Below are 8,389 nucleotides of genomic sequence, written 5' to 3'. Positions count from 1 at the left end.
ATATTCGGAATCAACAAATCTCGAATCAAAAAAGAGCCGAATAGAACTTGATGCTTCCCACAATCGGGGAATCAGCCGAGCTTGACAGAGAAATTCGACCTTGTTCGCTGAACAGTGGTTTTAATCAAAGTTTTAATAGTGACACACTTCTAACAAAATGATAGTTGAGTAGCTGCTGCTGGAGATATTAGTATGTTTTATATTGTACTGTTGCCGATTGCGCCTGATAACATGAAGGATTCGGATCTTTTTTGTGATTTTATCTCGAAATTCTTTGTTCCTTAATAGTTTGATCCGAGAAACCGTACCAACTGTCAAGCAGGATTTGCAGAAACACAGGAGCTCATGAGTTGAAGCGAGCAACTTCCATATTAAGCCTATGTCACGGCATTTTACAGACCTATCTATTTTAAGACTACCTATTCCAAGTTAGTTTCTTGTGATTGGTCTAGGGCGCCCACGGGAGTCTCATTCGCGGTAAATTCAATCCAAAAATAAATCGGTCTGTTGTTCGCTCCTCCACATGGGGTCCTGGAAATACTAGTAGCTTTGATTGCATGGATAAAGTCTGACTTCGCAGACATTCCAGCTAGAATCCTATTTTGTGTTGGTCGTCTCGCAACAACTTGCAGGTAATTTCCGGGAAAATCTGATTGGCTCACATTTATAGCATGACACAAGATAACATTACTCTTTACAGGTGGGCGGCAGACGACTCGTTAAGAAATTGAATTGTAGCAGGCGTCCCTTTTCGCGTTTTGTCTAAAAGAAAAGTACGCATGATCCCAGGTTACGTAGGGCTCTGTTTTGTTCAAATGGCAAACCAGTTTTCACTTGCCTTTGTTGCCTTCCTACATGGCTCGCGTGTAGATGTGTTGACTTCCCTTCTCGTGCTTCCGGAAAGTCATTGCTTTTGTCAACGGAAATTCTTCAGATTTGTTTACAGTTAATTAAGGTAGAATCTATGAATTTCATGTGAGGATGCCATTTGATATTTTTCCATGGGCTCTTGTCGTAGCTTTTACAGATGATTTCATTAGTTTTGAGCCTCGTGTTCCTTTTAAATGTTTCGAATTGAGAAAAGACTACTCCAGACTTCAAAAAGCTTGTTCCAGAATGCACATATTTTCTCTTGTTTGTTATACCACGAGATGTCAATGATGGCCACGGTGGTGATCAACACAGAAGGGTTTACACGCCTGGACATCTCTTGATAATTACACGATGTATAGTATTTTGCATCTCGTATCCCACCTTGGTTGCCTGAATTTCAGCCGCCTCCTCCGCTCGCCTCTGTCCCCAAGTGACCGTCTCACAGAGTGTCGGAAGAGGCGGCTGAAATTCAGGCTAACAAACCAGTTTGCCAGCAACACAAAAATTGAATAGTTTTGTCAGAGGAAGGAAGCCGTCAATTAAAAAAAATAAAAAATTAAAAAGATAAACTCGTATTAACAGGTTGTTACATGTTAAGATAATCTTATCATTTGACGTGCTGCAGCTGCAATGCACTTGAAAATAAAGGACGCTTTCCACATCTCGTGATGACTCGTGATTCATCGCACATGCATGTATGGTTTGTTCGGTAAAGTAAATAATTCTCTTTCAGAAACATCTTTTAATACTGCTGCAGCAGTACCCTCAGGGAAGACAGGGACTAAAGGTAAAAGTTGAATCACTATTTCATGTTCGTTTGTCAGGGAAGACAGGGACTAAAGGTAAAAGTTGAATCACTATTTCATGTTCGTTTGTCTCTTGCTTTCACGTACTACAACCTTCAAATTGCTTAGTTTTTGGTTTTTGGACAACTGAAACACACTGATCACTGGAGGCTCGTCAAGGAGCTCCAAAATTTTTAAACTAGGGAATCCATAAACATCAGGTTTTTTCAGTAACCGGGGGTCGTGCATTCTTTCATTTTCGTTTCACGGTTTTCGATCCAAAAGACTAACCTTGGAACGCGAAAAACCTGTTTTCTTAGTCCTGCGTACTAATTCGTTTTACGTTTCGTTCACACAGAATCTCAACTGATTCTAAATAGTACAAGTACTATAAAAAGGGAAAGATAACTTAAGTTCGTGGCAATGTTAAAATGTGAACTGTGTTTTCGGCTATTCATTTCTCGCAGATCACACGACTTGTGGTCATATGGTCATATGATTCTGGTGGTAATGCCATTCAGTTGATTCTTGATGTTAGTTACGCCTATATCCTCCTACAGAGAGCCGCGATGTCTGACTGACATATTCGATTTGACCTCAATTACGAGGTGGACTTTTAGAGGAAATGGGGAAAATGGCGTTATAATGGTGGGACTATGCAAGTAAGCCAGGAGCCCAATGATGTCATAGGCTCCTGGTAAGCTTAATATTTCAACTTTTGAAACAGTTAATCCTTAAAGGATCTTATACTCGAAATAAACGGAGTGCCTTTTAATTAAGAGTTCACTGAAGGAACCATCGTGAGAGACAAACGTAGTGCCCATGAATTTCGGTAATCTTAGAAATGCTGAGAGCCAGTAGGAGCCCTTCGGATCATGGAAACAACAATCAGGATGAACCTGACGAAATACTCCTCTTTTCCTAGTTAGCAGTAAAGTCAAAATATTGATGAAAAAAACTCATTTCCTTCAGTGAATCGAACTCCTCCCCCTATGACTGAACTGCTGAGTTGCAACACATTAGAATGCGGCAAAAGGCTACAATGGAGCGAATTTCTGTCAAGTCACTCCAAAAGATAAAAGGTTGGGGGGAGGGAGGGAGAGGAATTTGCAAACTGTAATCAGCCGAGAAACGTCGCGGTGATTCACTGGTGGAACCAAAGAACTTGAGACAGGATCCCGCAGGAATTTTTGAGAAAATCAGTGTCAAGTGAAGTCATTCAACCACGTAAAGCAGTATTAATAAAACCTAGCCAGAACTTAATTAAGCAATACCAACTCAGAGACAACCATAGCCGGTGGACACTTCTTGAATCCCTTCAGATCCCTCAGTGGAGCCGTTTAGAAGCTCGACTAAAAAGTAGGAAATTTGTCAAGCTGTTTTATATCTCTATTTTTTCCAACTTTGTTAATATTTGATTTATTCTTCTAGCATTTAAACATTAATACGAAATTTGTTCAGTGTACATTCCCATATGAATATATTGAGGTGGACTTCACATTCATAACAGAAAAATATGAAAATATGAAAATCGCCTGTTTTCACCTTTGACAGACAGGTTGAAATGTCGCATTTTCTTCATGCGGTTTTCAGAGGGTGAATAGCTTTTTTACTCTTTCTTTTCTTGGCTGTGAATATCCGATTCTTTGGTTAACGCAGATTTGTTTTTGAATGCGGCCCCTTTGAAAATTGATCACCATATTTTTAAAAATTCTGTTAATCGAGTTTAGATAAAAAAGTATTTAGCCCAAGTTTCCGGGCAAAAATGTCCAACTTTGCAAACATTTTTTACCAAAGCTTTTAACAGTTCAGGTTTGCTTCGCAAACAATATTGTTTACTTTAACCTTTGACTCAAACTGGAAAGTTCTTCTTATAGATAAGAATCGAAAAGTCACACCGACAATTAATGAATCACCTTTTGAACTTTAAAACGTACGCGTCAATTATTTTGCTTTTCAACGGTAGATTGAAAATAGCTTCCATTCATTTTAGAACTACTTATCTTTGTGCGTCAACAAGGTGGCATTTTAATGTTTTGCACAATATTTTCATCATTTAACAGGAAGTAAATACCGCCTTAGGCTGTTAGTCATCAATTTCAATGTTTCACTTCAATACAATGGCACGACATTTTCACCTTAGACTTTGTTTCGAGTAGATCAGGCTCTCCCTTTTCTTAAAATTTCGTTCATAGCAATTTAACAAACTTGAGTTCCCTATTTTAGGAACACCTTTCTCGTGTGTTTATTTCAGACAATGTTCTAAGCCAATCAAATTTAAGAACTGAAATATAATCTCAATTCTTCAATTTGATTGCGAGATTAAACACTGTTTCCTTTTAACTCCGCAAATGTTTGATAATTGAGATGTAATGAAGATCTCAGGATTCTTTTTTTTTACATTTTATGATGTGATGGGCACTCATCTCTCACTGTTAGTTGGACAATCCTCTTTTTGTCAATTTCTTCACTAATCGATGCTTTGCATTTGTAATTAGCTCGTTCCCTTAACACGTTGTCGATTTTTTTTTTTTTACTGTTTTGGAAACAGCGTTGCTTAGGAATGTTTCTATACACGGGCATACCTCGTTGGTTTTAGGATCCCAGCAATTTGGTTTACTTCTTTGTCGACTGGAAAGGAAACTGAAGACGGGAAAGGTATGGAATTGTGCTGTTATTCTATTTTGCTTTGCTGAGTCAACCTTCCTTATAACGAAGTTTGCTTGATCTTCTCGAACACATATCGGTGATCGGGCGCAAATTATCTGAATTTCAAACCTCCCTGCAACATGAAAGGCATCATTACCGCAGTTAAGGTTGGTGTTAAAGAAAACAGTTAAAGAACTCTAGTCTGAGTTGAACCTCGCGTTGAAATTAAACGTTTTGTATAAAAGAGAAAATGGCGTTAGCCGTTTAATTGAGGAAAAAGCGATGATAACGCGGCAGACGAGACATTTTTTGCGAGTTTGGAAGGAGAAGCGTTTTGCTTCTTAATTTGAATATTTATGAACAATACACCCAAACGAATGTTAATGCATTGTAGTTAAAAATTAATGCTTGAAAGGTTGCAACTCGAATAAAACGCAACCTAGTGAAGGCTCATTGACAATACATTAAATAAGATTTTATCATTTTTAAATTATCAAAAAAATCTGCAATGGCTTTTTTAAATTTCCCCTGAAGAACAAACCTGCTGTTTTCATTCACTCTTTCATAAAGATCACTGTATGATGAGGTGTGATTACATGCTTTGCTTGCTCAATTGTTTCTGTTTTTCCACTTTGGCGGAGAAATGAAAAGAATACGAAGACACATTAATAGTTTTGGTAAAACTCTCAAGCATAGACTTGATTTTGTCTAACCAATAGTCTTTGTGAGCCCCGTTGCTTCCAATTAACACTTAAATAGTTTGTTTTTATTTTCCTCTTCGTTGTTTTTGCACTATAGAGGTGCTCAAAACCTTTTCTTAAGAAGCTCAAACTGGCTAAACCTTGGCAATTTTATTTCATCTCAATTTCTGCATTCCTTTTCAGTTTGAACGCGGGAAAAGGGTAGTCATGGTGATTCAGGTATTTGCCAATTAAAACGACTGGCATACCACACATTGTAAACTGACTCACCGTATGTGCCCGTATAGACAATGTTCCGAATGGCTGAGTGGTGACAATAGACTATATATAATCCTTCTTTTGTTTGAAAATTATAATCAATGAATTTTTCTCATTCCGCGCCTTTTAGAAACGATAATCAACTCAACTGACATTTCGTTGCAGCTTACGTGCGGAAACAAACCCCGTAACGCAGTCAAATTGGTTCACTTACTGTTCGCGACATTTTTCGGTAGCAAGGGCGCGCGGTTTCAGTATTACCTCCTTCCATACAAGACCATATAAAGGTTGTCGTGTAGCGTCTATGACACATGATTTTTGTTGCTCTTCGCATATAGGACAGTCCTGAGGGGGTAGTTGGGATTGATCTCTTTGGTGCTTCTACTCCCCCCCCCCCCCCCACCAGTAATCGCATGTTCCGTTTTGAGACATCTCATTTACTGTATACTGTATACAGATGCTCTACTGAATCATGATCATGTTGAAGTTCAAATAAGGCCTTATAGTAACTACTGTAAAGAATAAGAGTTAAAAATACGAGCTTTCGCTGGTCATGGCAACATCAGGGGTAAGAAAATTGTCCTGCGTGGAGCTTATATACAAGTTAATTCATAAAAGTAATAAGACTGAGTGGAGTTCAAAAGCTTGTGATTACAGTTGAGCCCACGTTTCAGCGGTGTTCGTTTCAGAGCGTGCAGAAGCGAGGCTCGATAAAATGAGAAAAGAATAAGAGAGTTAACGCGCGAAATGCGAAAAAAAAAATAATGTGTTCCTATCCAGAATTAACGTTGTTTCTTTGAACTGCAAATCTTCTAATTCCTTTAGTGCGTTATTGATCGTATTGGTGACGGAGTCCACTGACTCACCTATACAAAAGGTGGTCGTGTCGTCAGCTTATATGTAGGGAGATGCAAAACTAACAGCCTCAAGTAGATCACCGATGTACCGTGGCCACCTAACAAAGTATATTACGAACTGTCCGCCAATCAGGATGTGTGAATTTGATTGACAGTCACGTGCACGTCTCCTTGCAAAATTCGGACAGTAATTGTTAGCTGAACACCGTTGCATGGGTTGTTGAGTTGACGTATTTACACGTAATTGTCAAATGTGAAGTTTGTTGGGTGGTTACATGGCCACCATTAGGCGCGTTGCGCTTTAATAAGTTAGCTTTCTCTTTATCATCAACAGCGAGACTCGTCATCACGTTTCAACGGACCGATTGGTTTTCGAGCTTTGGTCGCTCTAGACAGTAGATTCCAATAGGCGGAGGTGGTTTTAACTTCATAAAATTTCCTCTTAAAATAAGCTGATTTGGCCTTCCTAATGTCAGATGTTATTTCATTTCTTAGTTTTTTTGTAATCAGCCCACTTGTCAGGCTCTTTGGTTTCAAAGACTTTCTTAAATAATTTGAACCTTCGATTAATTTTATGCTTGATTTGTTTATTAATCCATGGGGAGGAGACCCTTCGTGAATTTACAACTCTGTGCGTGTTGATCACAAACGCTACGGTACAATTGCTCCCAGGCCCACGGGGAATCATCTTTGTCTTCGAAAACTGTTAAAATGTGAAATGGTGTTCGCTCAACATGTCTTAAAATCTTTTTCATTAAGTTGATTAAAATTTCTGGTCAGGATAATTTTGGATGGAGGTCTTTTGCTGTTTAGCTTGAAAGTTGCGTAGATAAGGCAGTGATCTGATAAATCAAGTGGTAGTGCTCCACTCTTACTGACTAAGTTCACCTCAGTCGTCACAATCAAGTCAATCATATCTTTATTTACCCTCGGACTTTAGAGTAGTTTGGTGTAGCTAGAATCTCCGAGAAACCTCCCAACCATGATACACCACAAAGGATAGACAACAACACCGGGAACTACATGACCCAGCCTTTCGAATCCTTAAACCACACCAAATAATGTATTGGTGGTTTGCAACCAATCCCTAGAGAGACACATAACGCTGCTGCAATGTACAATTGCTGGTGGGCGAACAAAAGGAGCTAATGAGAGATCTTTGGTTTTCGTCCACCAACACTGGTGGCGATTGCGTAACATGAAAACCACCTGTTATGCACAGGGAACTTTATCTGGGTCCAAGTGGCTTCAAGGTTGCCATTGATTGAATCCTTACAGTATATCACCTTGAAATGTTCAGAGTAGTATAAAATGCAACCTGCTCCTTTGCATTCTCGGCGGATGAATTTTAGTCCGTCACTCTGCAGACCATGATCTCAATGATAGTGAGAATATCATATCCAAAAATCGTTTTTAGTACACGCAGTTCTTCGACTTTGTTACGTAGACTACAAATGTTTAAATGAGCGACCTTTAAGTCTTTTGGTGAGGTATTTATTTCCTGGGCAATTTCATGCAAATAATCACTGGTAGAATCGCATTGTGAAGTTCGTTGTTAGGTGGATCCGTTCCTGTCATAGACTTGAAAGATTCTTCGGACAGAGAAGCAAATGGTAGTTCATTAAAATCGTAAGAACAGACAGGGCGTTACGTTTACACACCTGATGTGGTAGGTGAGATCACAGACCCTGCACTCGAGCAATCTGTGGTTTTTAAGCAATGGATTTTAAGAACTCGGGAAAGATCTGTTTATTCGTGCTTGGTGCAGGATTTTCAGAAATATCCCCAGTGATAATTAAACAAGATATTTGGAATGTGGAATCCGAGTTGGGATATCGGCTCAATCTAGCACTTAAATAACTCTCTCACCTTGTAAACTTTCATCATGGCGACTGTTCGTCCACGCTGGGACGGAAGTTAAATTTGCCGTTAGCACTTTTTTAGGTAGGCCATACATCCCAGACTCCAAATCGGCCATTGCGGTGCACCAAAACCTGTCCTCGAAACAGTTTCAGTTTCAGTTTCAATTCTATTTTGCATTTTGTATAAAAATATCATAAAGCTATGCACTACTCGCATTTGGCAAAAGCTAGTAACTACACATTCACAAAAATGATAAGTTTGTTTTAGAAACAAGTAGTGCAGTGGACTGAGAAAGGTAATCTTCCGTCGTTATAAATGATGCCGAGGAAAAAAGAGCGATAACAGAAGAGCTCCGGGAAACGTGACCGTCCGCTATGTTGGGCTACATTCGTTACATTCATTT

At 39.1% G+C, this 8,389-nt stretch overlaps 1 protein-coding gene across 12 annotated transcripts in view; it reads left to right on the top strand.

The window, feature by feature from the left end:
• Positions 1-1,589: 1,589 nt before the first annotated feature.
• The window catches only part of LOC137974416 (visual pigment-like receptor peropsin), a 21,361-nt gene continuing 14,561 nt past the window's right edge, over positions 1,590-8,389 (top strand). Inside the window, exons 1-3 of one of the 12 annotated variants that reach the window (XM_068821370.1) lie at positions 1,590-1,660; positions 4,210-4,316; positions 5,192-5,227. The gene's annotated coding sequence lies outside the window, so the exon portion shown is untranslated. Of the gene's footprint in view, positions 1,716-2,232; positions 2,356-4,079; positions 4,093-4,120; positions 4,317-5,191; positions 5,228-8,389 lie in introns of those variants that run through there. The other 11 variants (XM_068821386.1, XM_068821402.1, XM_068821394.1 and 8 more) reach the window with 11 other exon arrangements.

Source organism: Montipora foliosa, chromosome 1 (assembly GCF_036669935.1).
Source record: "Montipora foliosa isolate CH-2021 chromosome 1, ASM3666993v2, whole genome shotgun sequence".
Lineage (NCBI taxonomy): Eukaryota > Metazoa > Cnidaria > Anthozoa > Scleractinia > Acroporidae > Montipora > Montipora foliosa.
The sequence above is the reverse complement of the archived record's forward strand: the minus strand, read 5'-3'. Positions and strand labels throughout refer to the sequence as shown.